Source organism: Leguminivora glycinivorella, chromosome 17, assembly GCF_023078275.1.
Source record: "Leguminivora glycinivorella isolate SPB_JAAS2020 chromosome 17, LegGlyc_1.1, whole genome shotgun sequence".
Lineage (NCBI taxonomy): Eukaryota > Metazoa > Arthropoda > Insecta > Lepidoptera > Tortricidae > Leguminivora > Leguminivora glycinivorella.
Genome location: NC_062987.1, coordinates 10,783,762 through 10,798,051, shown reverse-complemented (window position 1 = coordinate 10,798,051; position 14,290 = coordinate 10,783,762). Strand labels below are relative to the sequence as shown.

Genomic DNA, 14,290 nt, shown 5'->3' with positions numbered 1-14,290 from the left:
AAAATATTGACGAATAGGAAAATAATCTCACTCAAACTTAGTCGGTGTTCAGTTTACTGGGTTATACTTAAATGCACAATATTAGTAGGTATATGAAAAATTTGTTTTCAAGTCACAATACCTACTTTGTGTAAAAGTCATTTTAATTATTTTTAGATTTTTAGAACCAAAAAAGTTGTTCACATTGTCTATGGAAATTTACTGCATTTTTCATTTTAGTATTTTTCACATAAATAACCACTATTGTTATAGTTCCATAAAACGTTTCCATAATAGAATTCTTCCTTAATTTCTCAGAGTGGGTGAGAGTAAATTACTCACTTACTCAGTCGGATGCGTTAGCGTGGACATTTAAAATGCTATTAAAACCACTAACAACGCCGTTTAGTGCTGAATTAATTACTGAAGAAGGTCGACACACTTTTCTTTAGCCTTTCTTGAAGGATACACATTGCTTCTTCGTTTGCCGTACTGGGAAAAAGTTGTTCCAGAGATCGACCAAGTAAACAAACTGATTAACAATCAAGTGATATTAATTTAGTCAAGAGGACATCATATTTTTGTCATAGCAGTTGCAGTGTTGAATGGAATTCCCAAAAGAATCTTTAATTCTTGTCTCAGTTCTGCTAATCCATCCCTGTCACGGTTTAGCGCTAATTCTAGTACCTACTTACATTTACATTTTAAAATACCTATAAGGTTCTACACTGTGTAGAGTTGTAGGGTATTTGTCACTGTAGAGTTATCCGTAGGGTCCTCCGATAACTCGTTCTGTCCATGTCTTTCTAACTTGTCCTTGTACATTACTTTTGCAGCAATCAAATCATTAACCAACTCGTAAAATAATAACCACTTGGCTAGGGCTTGCAATATCGGACGATTTTCAATTCCGGAACTGGTTTTCGAGATTGGACTTCAATTCCGGAATTCCGGAACTAGTTCCGGAATTGAATAATTTTTTTTGGTTTGTGTTTCTGGTGGGTTTTTGATGAAATGATACAATTTTAAATTGAAATTTAGTATAAATCGACGTTTAAGACAATAACTCCGTACCTGTAAGGCATATAACACCGAAATTTTCATTTTAGTAATTTTACAGGAAAGCCCATTTTGTGTCAAAATCGGTCTTGCAAGGTATTTCGAACTACAGTTAACGATACAAACGAGGTTTTAGTGCCAGTTTCCTGATAGTGGTCAACGTTATGGTTATTTTTTTATCCATTGACCATCGAAATAATATAAAAGTAATAATTTGGCATTAAGAATGGCATAACGTCTTGTTCACATAACTGTAATAAAAGAAATATTGAATTACCTTTATCAGACTCGAGTAGGGACAAAAGATATACAAGATAGCCCAAAAAGACAGATTTTATAATTTATTCCTAGGTTTTTGTAAAAAATAAATCATTCTTTTCATAATTTTCCATACATTTGCTTCTCAAATCTTTTGATTTTGTGGTAAGTGGACTTAGATAGAGTTTAGTAAAATATGCACACGTCTTTGTGAAAAGTGTATAAAGTAACTACGACGTCATGCTTGTGAATGAATGTAATACCAAATACTACGATTTGCGTCTGAACTTAAGACTTTATGCCTAAAATAGGAGGAGGAAAGGAGATGCCTTATCACCTGTGCTCTTCAACTTGGCCCTTGAACATATTGTCCGAAAAGTGTTAGCGTTGGACATAGGGCTGGAGTTGAGCGGCAGGCACAAAGTGATAGGGTACGCGGACGACCTTGCTTTATTAGGGAAAAGTCGAGGGGAAGTAGAGCTGGCAGCTAGTGTCCTCGAACGAGAGGCACACCCAGGATTAACCAGTCCAAAACTGAATACCTTCACATGAAGCGCTAAAATACGCGAGTTAAGCGCGCAAGTCTTCATGTTGGGGGTATCGTCTACCATGGAACTGACAAATTTCGGTATCTTGGATGCACCATCACCGACACAAACACCAGGGAGGAGGAAATTATAATTCGCATCCAGAGTGCGTTGCGGTGCAGTGCAACCCTCCATAAAGTGTTGGTGTCCAGGCTTCTCAGTAGAAATACTAAGCTGAGAATATATAACACCGTAATTCGACCAATCCTAATGTATGGCTGTGAGGCCTGGACACTAACACAAAAAGAGGAAAGTCAGCTCCTTGTAGCGGAAAGAAAGATATACCGGAAAATCCTGGGACCTGTCAAGAGAGATGACGGCACGTGGAGGATAAGGAGGAATGCCGAAATAGAGGAGTTGGTGGGCGAAGCGAACATCATCGGCGTAACCAAATCCCACAGACTTCGCTGGTTCGGCCACCTACTAAGAATGGGAGAGGATCGGGCTGCCAAAAGGGCGTATCTGGGAAGACCAACTGGTGGCCGCCCGGCGGGTCGGCCCAGATACCGCTGGGGAGACAGCGTGATGGCGGATCTGTGTCAGCTACAAGCCGATAATTGGCAGGAAGCTGCGCAGGATCGGGATAAGTGGCGTGCTCTCGTTTAGGAGGCCAAGATCCTCTTTGGATCATAGTGCCATACTAGTTAGTTAGTTAGATTATATATTTCACTTATTAGCTAAAACAATTGAGAGCAAAACCAGAAAGTGACAGTGGTATAATATTAGCGGGTTAAAACTACACTATCTCGCTCTAACTAGCCCTGGATGCAACCCTTTGGTCATAAAATAGGCACTACCTGAATCCGAGCAGTGTTTAACTTAATGAATATACTTACATATTTTTTATAGACGCGGTGGTAGTTTTGTAAAATAACCAGGCTGATATTACACGTTTTCGTCCAAAAATATATCTTTTTTCAATTCCGGAATTTTCGAGATTATGTGTTTCAATTCCGGAACTGTAATATCGGAAAAATTGTCCGAAATTCCGGAATATCGAGATTCCGGAATTCCGGAATGCAAGCCCTACACTTGGCCGTTAATTCATAATTCCCGGGAACTGTAGTAATGTATTTCAAAATGATCATCATTAGGTAGTAATCCCGATGTAGATAGACCTATTGCGGCAGCGGTTGCTGCCATAATCATTGTTGTTACCGTAATCTCTTCAAAGTTAATTTTGCTGATGGATACTGTCCTATGAATATATTATTATATACTAGCTTTTGCTCGCGACTTCGCTCGCGTTAAACCCGAAAATTGCAGATGCTCCATACAAACTTCCACCCCCATTTTAGGGAAGTGGGGGGTTAGAAAGAGACAAAACGTTGGCTATGTCACTCTCCATCCCTTCAACTATCTCCACTAAAAAATCACGTCAATTCGTCGCTCCGTTTTGCCGTGAAAGACGGACAAACAAAAAGACACCCACATTTGCCCATTTATAATATTAAAATATGGATTTTAATTATCATTTTCCAATCCGTGCTAACCTTATGTCCCTACGGAGCACCATTAACTTTCCTCGGAAAGGTTACTATAATATAGTGCCCGACCATTAGGGACCCGTAGGGCGTTTAAGGACCTTCGACGTTTAGGGCAAGGGTGTTGTTCTGATTGATATCGTTGCGCACACGAGCTGAGGGTTCGAGTAATCCAGTTTATGGGAATCCTGAATTTGCACGCTTAACATTCATCGTACATGCTCAATGATTCAAGTCTGGAGAGAGCTATTTTTATATTTTGTATTAAAACTTGTAGTATTTAGCTATAGATAATTTCCAAAAGCAACGAAAAATGTTTGACCTTCCCTACTCCTTCTTTCTTAACACTGACTTTCATGACTTTTTACATGACTTAATATAACCATTGATTATCCCTATTCTTTATATTTCGGCAAATGTTCCTTCTTTTCTTTTTTTCGCGTTATAAATATTGATAAAATGAACTACATAGTTTGCAAGATTTCAGTAAGCAATCGGAATACACTCGGTGTGCTCTCGGCCGGTTTGACGTCATATCCGGGCCTGTCATCACCGGATCGTCTTGAGAGTGCTTTAGTAATGTAAAATTCTTGCCCGAAAGGGGCTGAGGGTCTTAGTTATCATACCGCTTTTATCTACTTTGCTACCTAACAGAGAAATTATAATAAGTTACATGAAGTTATCTTGATTTACTTATGGTCCCACACTGGAGCACTGTCCAACGATATTTTACCGTTGTTTAATTATGGTGTTGAAGACATTGAAGTTCACTTTATACTTTTTAAATTTAATTGTAAAGCTCGTAATCGATAACAGGGAGAAAACATTCAGTGTATGTTTTCTTGTAGAGGAGAAAAAGGTTACTAGTTATAGACACAGAGTGATGGCAGGTGGACCAAAATGTTGATCGAATGGTGGCCACTATCGGATCGGATCTAAGAAGCGCCTGGCATCCGTTGGCTCGTTGGGTGGACGACATTCGAAAAACTGCGGGGCACTTCTGGGTGAGATTAGCCCAGGACCGGGATAAGTGGCCCTACACGAAGGGAGGCCTATGCTCAGCAGTGGGCGATTAATGGCTGAAATGATGATAATGATAAGCACAATTTATATTAATATATTTACCTAATTAGAAAAGGCAGCATGCTGTCGATATTATAGCATTGGTAAGTATTGCGATGCACATGCCTGTAGCAAGTATTTTGTACGTGGCTGCATGGCATGCCAGTTGCAAGCTGCAGGCATGTCTATCGCAGGCCGAAGGTATAGTTTGTATGTAACCTTGAATTTATTTCCCATGTTCAATGCTTAAATCACCAACATTTGTATTTGTTTTGTTTCTTGTGTATTACTTGTAAACTATGTGAGGTGTGCAATAAAGAGTATTGTATTGTATTTGTATTTATTCCCTAGATTTCCTAATGTTACTTCAAATATTTGCTGTCAAGTATTTTTGGAGCAATGTTTTACCATTTCTTCCAATTTAGGCAGTCTAGCGAGTTCGGAAAGGGTTGCGAGCGCTCTCGTTCGTATTGACACTCTGTTCCAGCCAACTGAAGGCAAATCAACGTTTGACTTTATCCGAGTCAAAATGTCCAGCAAACCTTAGCTTTTCCTTTGCACATATGACGTTCTACCTTTGAGAAGTAGAATCAACTGTACACCTGAACACCTACGGGCTCAGGACTAGTTTTTGGAATGAAAGTCTTTAGTACGTGCTGGGTGCGCGTTATTTCGGCTGTAAGGATGACATATCACCGTGTCACAGAGATAACACAAGGAAACACTATCACGCTTACCCTGTGCAGCCATGTGCGAGCATCATAATAACTAAATACATACCTACAAGAATATAATTCGATACCAAGTTTTGTATAAATAAGTATGTACAGATGTAGTGCGAAAAGGGTTTCCTTCGGAAATGTTCGTATTTGTCATGCTAGTTCAGTCAATGTCAGTACGTCTTGTACTGAGACTGACTGAAATAACATGACACGTTCGTACGTTTCCGTAACAATACGAAGGCAACTCTTTTCGCACTACATCTGTAAAAGTAATAGTTATTTGTTATACAAGGGGGCAAAGTTGTATTTTAACGCAGAGTGTGGAATTGAAAAACGAGCAAGTGAAAGGATTCTATAGTTGAACCACGAGCGAAGCGAGTGGTTCGAAAATAGAATCCTGAACTTGCGAGTTTTTTAACACACGAGAAGTAAAATACATTTGCACCCGAGTGTAACACAAAACTTTTCCCCTCACTATAGCGAGGAAACTACGACGCAAAAAATGCGTTTATCACTGCTTCCAGTAGTTCCACAGGTGGTAAATCATCTTTATTGCTAGATTCACCTACTTTTATCAATTTTACATTAGTTAATTTGATTTTATTCAAGGTCAAATTACTTTACCCACTAGTGGATAAAATGCGTTTTTACCCGCTGGTATTAAAGGACAAAACAAGTGTTTCCGAGCTAGTGAGGGGAAAAGGTTATTTAACTAGGATATGCGATGTATACCTATATAAGTAATAGGATACCGTATGCCTGTTTGCCACCGACGTGATAAATAAAAACAAATGTGCAATCCACTTATTTTCTTGCGATAAGTAACAGGAACTATGTGTTAGGAAACATTACGTTGTGAAATTCTTGAAGATGTTCTGCTATCTATTTTGGCAACAAACCAACTCGGCTGAAATTTATGGACCAAAAATTAACTTAGTTCTTTTAAAAACCATATAAATACGCCTTTCATAGTTCACTGCACAAGTAGGGTAAACTCGCCTCATTCGGTGACACGCCTAATTCGGTGATACAAGCTTTGAAGCATTTGCACTATTCCGAAAGACGATTTTTGGTTGTTTCACCGAATTAGGCGTGTCACCGAATGAGGCGAGTTTACCCTACCTAAGTCGAGAAAGACTTTGAATGTAGAATAAAGTAGGTCACATAACCGATCCCTGGATCCTCTTTACACGATTTATGTATTCCATATGACGATATCAGCGCCACTTTTCCGATTTGCACGCAATTCCCTTAAATGCAATGTGATCCCTTGAAAAGTTTTTATTTTTCTCCGCATCCCTTTCCTCGAAGTTTGGGAACAAGAAGCCTAATATACAATTTAAATTGTGTCCCCGAGTCGTACTTTTGTCGTAAATGTGGAGTAGGCATTGGAAACGCTTTAGAGAAGTACCTACATTATATGTGGCATTCCTTGAGTGAATGTTCCTTATGTTTTTTTTGCAAACAGGATGTATTCATATGAAATTCGTCTTTAAATCAGATGAAGCACGGGAACCTTTCTCTGTCGGAAAGCTACATATTATTCCGAAAATATGATGAGTATTTTTGCACTCGATATTTCTGCGTTATTTCTATGATCATAAATGGCATAAAATCAAGGGCGGGTCGGGCCCCTAGACGAGCGTTTGGTTTTTTACTGGCCTTATGCTAGGCGCCCTAAATAAGCTTCCGATGTGTTAAATAAACAACTTACATAATTTTATGGTCGGTTGGTTGTTTGCACCCTTTTTTCCAGATTTTTCTTTATTGTCGCCATCTTACTGTAGATCATCTTAATGTGTATGATGTGTATCTTACTGTATGCCTTGTTCAGTCTTTGGGCTTTTCTCTTATTCTTCGCTTTAGTTTACTTTTTTTTTTGGGACACCTTACACAGATCAACTTAGCCCCAAACTAAGCATAGTACTATGGGTGCTAAGCGACGATATACATACTTAAATAGATAAATACATACGTATTATATACATAGAAAACATCCATGACCCAGGAACAAATATCTGTGCTCATCACACAAATAAATGCCCTTACCGACTGAGCCAGACCGGTCGTCAAATTACATCCTAGTTTCTGCAAGTGACTAAAGTATTGAATCAAATAGAGTTTAAAAGATTTATTTTTGTAATATTCCTTGCATGTACAACAAATGAAAACGACTCAATACCAAAATAAATTAAAATCAAAATCAAATATTTTCACCAAGATGTCACACATAACAGTAAACTTTGTGGAGTAGATTTACTCCTTGAATCTGCCCCTTATCTAAATAACACAAGGGTCAAATACTGTCAAGGGTCTAGTCATTTACAGTAATGTAACCCTAGACACATGTAATCGTTTCCGAGGTCACTCTTAACTTTGCCATTAGTGTGCCCCTCATTATGGAGTCACTCCTTTGAAACCTCGTGTTCTCCAACTTAATAATTATAATTTTGGACCAACTTCGCCAATAATAGTCGGGAATAATTAAAATATTGTTTTGGTTAGCGAAGAGGGTCACAGGGCTACTTGTTTTGTGCAAGGTTTCGGGATGTCGAAGGAATAAGCTTTCGGCGTTTTTGTCGTCAATCGTCAACAGAATTAGGGACAGGTTTAAATGAAAAGTTATACTACTATATGGTGATCCAATAACCTAACCTAACTATAAAAATAACTAACTATAAAAAAAAAACTATAAAATTAAAATTTTGAAAAAACCCCCGACCGCGACATAGTGGACCGATTTTCATGAAATATGGCTTACCACACTCCCGACTAACTCAGCTTTCTGACAAATAACTAAATCAAAATCGGTTTATCCGTTCGAGAGCTACGATGCCACAGACAGACACACACACAGACAGACAGACAAACAGACAGACAGACACGTCAAACTTATACCACCCATTCGTTTTTGCGTCGGGGTCTAAAAAAAGTTATTACAAACAAGGAATTCTGAATCTTCGAGCTGAAGAAAGCCTCTGCTAGCATCTTCATCTTTCTTAGCATTGAGTGAGAGGTGCAGATAAACACTATTACACTATTTAATTATATTTATTTCGTGACACTTTATTACTAATTTATGTCAGTGTAAAATTGTTTATTATCTGTGTGCTTTCGAATAAAAAATATTCTATTCTATTCTATTCTATTTACAAATGTAGTTTTCGTGTTGTAATTATAAATTAAGGCATACTGTGACGAAGAATCCCGACACTGGGCGTAGCGAACATGATAGAAAATATTACCTTTTCTTCGACAGTGTCAAAAATGCATCACATAAAAATAAATTCGGTATACTTAAAGCTCTTATAAGCAAGTCATACCAAGAGTAGACACTAAAATTGGTGCGAAAGAATTGTCGTGGCAGCTAACTAACTAGTATGGCTGTGTGATCGAAGAGGATCTTGGCCTCCAGAACGAGAGCATGCCACTTATCCCGATCCTATGCAACTTTCTGCCAGTTATCGGCAGCGATATCTGGGCCGACCACCAGCTTCGGCCCTCTTTGCGGCTCCCCTTAGTTTAGGTCTTCCCCAGTTACGCCCTCTTTGCAGTCTGATCCTCTCCCATTCTTAGTAGGTGGTCTATCTAAACCAAAACCTAGCACCTAAACTCCAAAGAAGTTGACGCATCTGCTTCATCAGGATGATGTCACCTATACCTTGTGACATCGTGAAGGAGTGTCCGTACCCTTGAAGTTAGTCAATTCCTGCCCGGGGAGCGATAGCCCGAGTTGTGTAATTTTGACTAATGGCGGACTGCAGTCCCGTCGTAGGCTCGCTTTATTAAAGCTGTTTGTTTCAATTTGTTTAACTTCAAATTAAATGAATAGTCTATTTGTTTTGAGCAATTGCAAATTTTGTGTTCTGTGTAATTTCTATAACTAGCAACGTGTGATTTCTGGGCTACAGTCACCTGCAATAACATGATACTCTTTAAATGCCGCAAAAATGTGTGACACGCCCTTATGGCTGTACAAATAAGATCGTGTCAGATATTTTTGAGGCCTTCGTTGTATAACATATTTTTGCTGGTGACTGTACCTATGTGTATACTGTATTTATTTACCTCTATGTCAAACAGGAAAGTGACAATGTAGATCTCTAGACGCCACACATGACATGCACAGGTAAGTCTACACTCCCATAAGTTACAAAGAAATAAATTTTCTTTAAAATGTATTATTACAGAGGTCTGTCACCTGCAAAAATCTGTCTTATTTGTGACTTAAAATAAACTTATATAATATCTCTATTACAGATAAACCGCTGCCCGTCGCATTTGTAAGTATCTAATCTAATCTACATATATTTTACATTGACACTTAACATAGTCCAAAAGGCCAGCGTTTGAAATGAGCGTCTAATATGTCAACACGAGTATAATTAGCGAGGGTTTGACATCGAATGTAAGCTTTTGGATTACCATGCTACTGACATGTGTTAAGTCGTGCGAGACGTTCGTCATGCGTGATATCTTAGACTATTAAAGCTCGGTCACACATGCGCGTTCTGAGAGCATAGGCGCGGAGCGTTAGCGGAGCGCAATGATAGCGGTGCGCCGGACGAACGCTGGCGTTGCGCCCAACGGACGCCGACGGGATCTAACGAGCGCGGATTGCGAGTGGAACGCATGCGCATTCAGTGCGAATTCTGCTACGCTATCAAAACGCTTTATGTGTGGCGGAGGCTTTAGGGGTAGAGAGAAACATGTTAAATATGGATGTAGGGAACAAATCAAATTATTTTTATTAAATATTTTTGATTTGTTTTTTTAAGTAGTAATACCATAGAGGAATAAGTAAGGGAAGAGTTGTAACTCCATACATCAGTAAATGCGAGTTATTTGTAGTGACATCTATCGTTATTCACTCGTCAATCACGCGCAACTAGCGTAAATTATCAGTACTGCTACTCGACACTAGGTGCCGACACTATTGCGTCTGCCAAAAATGTAATATTAAAACAGTTTACACCTTATATTTTCAGCTGAAGTAATTGAAAGCAAAGTAGTGATTAATACTATTGTAATATTAGCTAAAAATTGTTGAGTAATAGACTTTTTGTTCGTAGTGACGTCTATTGACAAGTAGCAGTACTGATAATTTACGCTAGTTGGCGCGTGATTGACGAGTGAATGACGATAGATGTCACTACATATAACTCGCATTTACTGATGTATGGAGTTACAACTCTTCCCTTACTTATTCCTCTATGGTAATACTACTATATATAAATTATAAACTGAAATAGATACCATACACTAAAGAAAAAGCGATCAAGCCCACTGGTGGCGAAGCCGGGAATCGAACCCGGGTCTCCAGCTAACGCGGCTGACGTGTTCGACCGCTACACCACCTCGACCGCCTTGGCCGCGTTAGCTGGAGACCCGGGTTCGATTCCCGGCTTCGCCACCAGTGGGCTTGATCGCTTTTTCTTTAGTGTATGGTATCTATTTCAGTTTATAATGTCAAATATGGTTTAGCAAAGAGGATCGGTTGTACGGATACGGTTATGTACAGCCAACCAATATGAATCCTAATAGACTGCCGTACAACCTTTTCACAGTTAACGTCAAAAGGGATTATATGCCAAATACAGCACGGTGTCCATGAGACAGGGTTCTAGAGTGGCCTAAGGATTCAGATTGGTTGACTGTAATACGGTCCTTCTACATACTATGTCTTTGGTAGGCAAGTAGCTTAGTAAGTTAGTAGTCACCAAACTAGTTAGTTTACATTATTTATTAACGTAAAAAGTTTTACTTATTTGAATATTTGCTGAAATGAATATTTATCTAAATTTGATGGACAGCCGGACAGAGCATTTAGACAAGTACCTATATTAGTTAGCGATTGGCCACTTGTCTAGACTGAATATTTTCAGAAGTGTTTCTGTGAGTTCACCACAACAAATTTTAGGCAGAGCAATTTTTTTTAAATTAAAAATTGTTTCTAAATCTCCAACTTCCATAAATAAAGAGTTTAATTAATTAACTGATCCTAGAAAATACAATTTCCCCTTTATGCTCATTCCGAAGCCGTTTCCTCAGGCAATTAGACCGGACGTATAATTGTTTACGCCATGAAAAATGTCCCGGCTCTGTCTGCCGCTTTATGGCTTAAGTTTCGCGGAAGACTTAAATTATTTTAAGTATGGCCGTTTGTGCGCGCCTTGCGGTTATCGTCTACCTGCCATCGGGTAGAGAAGGAATAGAAGTGGACTTTTAGGAGAAGAATGGCTATTTTGTGATAAAAACGAAATTTTATTACTCGAATTGTAGTGTGTACACTGAGAGAAATTCGCATTGTGAATTTAACAAGTTCGACTAGTTGCGGGTTTATCCGTTTGGAACAAAAGTCTTTTATTAAACGAAATAAATCACAATATTGATGATACAAGTCGAATTTGTTAGAACAACAAGGTCAAACTTGTTAAAAGATATTTGATGGAATCAGCCAAACATATGTTTAAAACAATATGTGTCATGTTGCTTTTATAAAATCGACTTGTTGATGCATATATATTGTTAATTCAAATGACGAGTAGAGACTACGTACGAGACTTGTAGAATGTACTAGTTACACTTAACAAAATCTAACTTGTTGTTTGAACCAAAGAGCACGTAGCCGCTATTTTAACCTTTTAATAGTGTAGAGTATGGATAAACTTCCGCGAGTTAGGTATGTGTCAGAACTCAAAAACCCTCGCAATAAACTATTTCAATCTTCCTAATGGAATGGCAACTTCCGTGTCTCTTTTTCTCTCTGTCGGTATTTTTCATGAAGTGATCAATATTATTAATAGGCATGGAGAACGGGAATAGTCGAGTTAGAAGTTGCTAATGTTGCGGGAGAAATAATTTTTACAAAGTCGTCCCGCGAATCTGAAAAAAAAAACACAACCCAAATTAGCTCCGACTTACTAAAGAAACGTGTTTACTTCGTTGCTCTGTTTCGATAAAATTTAGGAATGAATAATAGTAACGCGGTCGGTGACATTGCCAGCTCGGCATCTCCATCAAAACCTTTCCTCCGTGGCGCTCGGTCCACTCGTGAGTAATGCAGACGGACTTGGGTACGAGATTTACGCCCGCAATTTGCTACTGCGCCTGCGCTGCAAATAGTTGCCTCGAATTTGGATCGAGTTACGTAATGCCTAGATTTTGAGACAAGCAACAAGCAACACACTTGTGTTGTATAGGAAACCTTAACCGATTCGTTGCGTGTTCCATTTTCGATAACATTACGCTATGGCGGCGAACAGCTTTTGTTGATTTTAAACTGACGCCACACGTATTGTAACCGTATAATAACCTTGATGACACGCTTTTTGTGTCATCCGCACAGAAACGGTTAGGTAAATAGTCTTTTCCTTTGTTGGTCCCTCAATACGGAGGATCGTGACCGTTTGATTTAGCAGCTCCTATTTGTCTTCTTCTGGCTTCTGGGTCGATCTACCGTTGCCCTCACTTTTTGATTTGGTCGGGCCATATAATATACAGGATGCCTTGAGAGATCTTAGTTTATTGAAAAGTCTACTACTGGCTTGTGACTTTCGGAAGCTTGTGTGTCACATCTGGATGAGATTAGTTCAGGACCGGGGCCAGTAGCGTGCTTAAAGAGATGTGTACGCTTCTGAACAAACGATAAAGAGCTGATATGATGATGATGAAAGAATATGAAAGTATGAAAAAACGAAATCCTTTGACATGTCGACTATGTGCCCATATTAAGTTTATACTTGACAGTCCTTTGCGCCCATAAGTAGTTAGTGTGATACGGGTAAGGTAAGGCCGTCGTAACCAGCCGACGTTAAATCAGTTTATTACTCTCTTCTCACAGCGAAATGGCAACAATTATTACTTTTCCTGTTACGTTTAGCCGGGAACTTCATACATTCATTCACAGTAAACAGTAGATGAGAAACAAAACATTTGGACATAACAATATAAACATTTGGAGTAGTCATAAGAGATTTTATAGTTTTGAAGACACTAACTTTAATTTGGGCGATCGAGCTTAGCTCGGAGTTCGAAAACTCGAAAATTCGCGTTTTTTAGACCTACGACTAAGCTAGATCGATTTTTAACCCCCGAAAACCCCCACATAACAAATTTCAGGGAAATCGTTAGAGCGGTTTTCGAGATCGCCGGTATATATAAATAAATTAATATACAAGAATTGCTCGTTTAAAGGTATAAGATATTATAATTCATTAAGCACTTTAAGCAGTTCTGCTTTTTTGTAGGTACGACGATTTTTAACTCATTGTGAACTAAAGTTTGTTGCTCTTTGTACGTAAACTCTCAGTCCATTAGAGTTGTTTTTCAAATTACGATCGTCAACTGCCTTAAAATACCCTGGTTTATCGATGTTAATATACATAATTATGTTATTATACCTATCGAACACGTTTGTTGGTGGTATTTATGGTAAAAGCCGTACTGCGAAATCTGAAAGTTTAGATTAAATTCCTAAGTATAGATGTAGTGCGAAAAGATTTGCCTTCGAATTGTTACGGAAACGTACGAACGTGTCATGCTATTTCAGTCAGTCTCAGTACAAGACGTACTGACATTGACTGAACTAACATGACAAATACGAACGTTTCCGAAGAAAACCCTAACGCTTACAGGAATAAATATCACAATAGTGGAACCAATGCAATGCTCTGTTCGTTATCTTGCCACTGCGCCGCGGCTTGGTGTCGAGAGAGTTTTTCTGATTTATAGGAGGCCCCGTTTTCCTCCACCACCGCAAGTGTTTATCATTCCCAGAGAGTCCTTCAACTTTCCCCATACGTTTAGTTTGGCCAACTTTGCCTGTTGTTCTTGCTTTAAACTTGCCGCATTGAATAGGTTTTTTGCGGAGCTTTTTAAAGTATGCAGACGGGTAGATTGAATTTGAGACAGAAGAGTGGACAAAGAGATGTTCCGTTCCGTCGACTCAGGACACTTGTATTAGCTTGAATGGTTTGATATGCACGCCGCACGCTCCGCCCCGCTCCACGCCCGATATGAGCGTGCGCTTAGATTGTTTTCCGTGTTGCGTTTGTAGTTTTTTATTATTATTCGAAACGTAAATCATTTGACCACAATTTCACCTGATGGAAAGTGCCGATGTAGTCTAGGATGAAGC

The 14,290-nt window shown here is 38.9% G+C and overlaps 1 protein-coding gene across 1 annotated transcript in view; it reads left to right on the top strand.

The window, feature by feature from the left end:
- Window positions 1–14,290, top strand: part of LOC125235595 — a 217,207-nt gene that overhangs the window by 101,989 nt on the left and 100,928 nt on the right. The window lies entirely within an intron of this gene.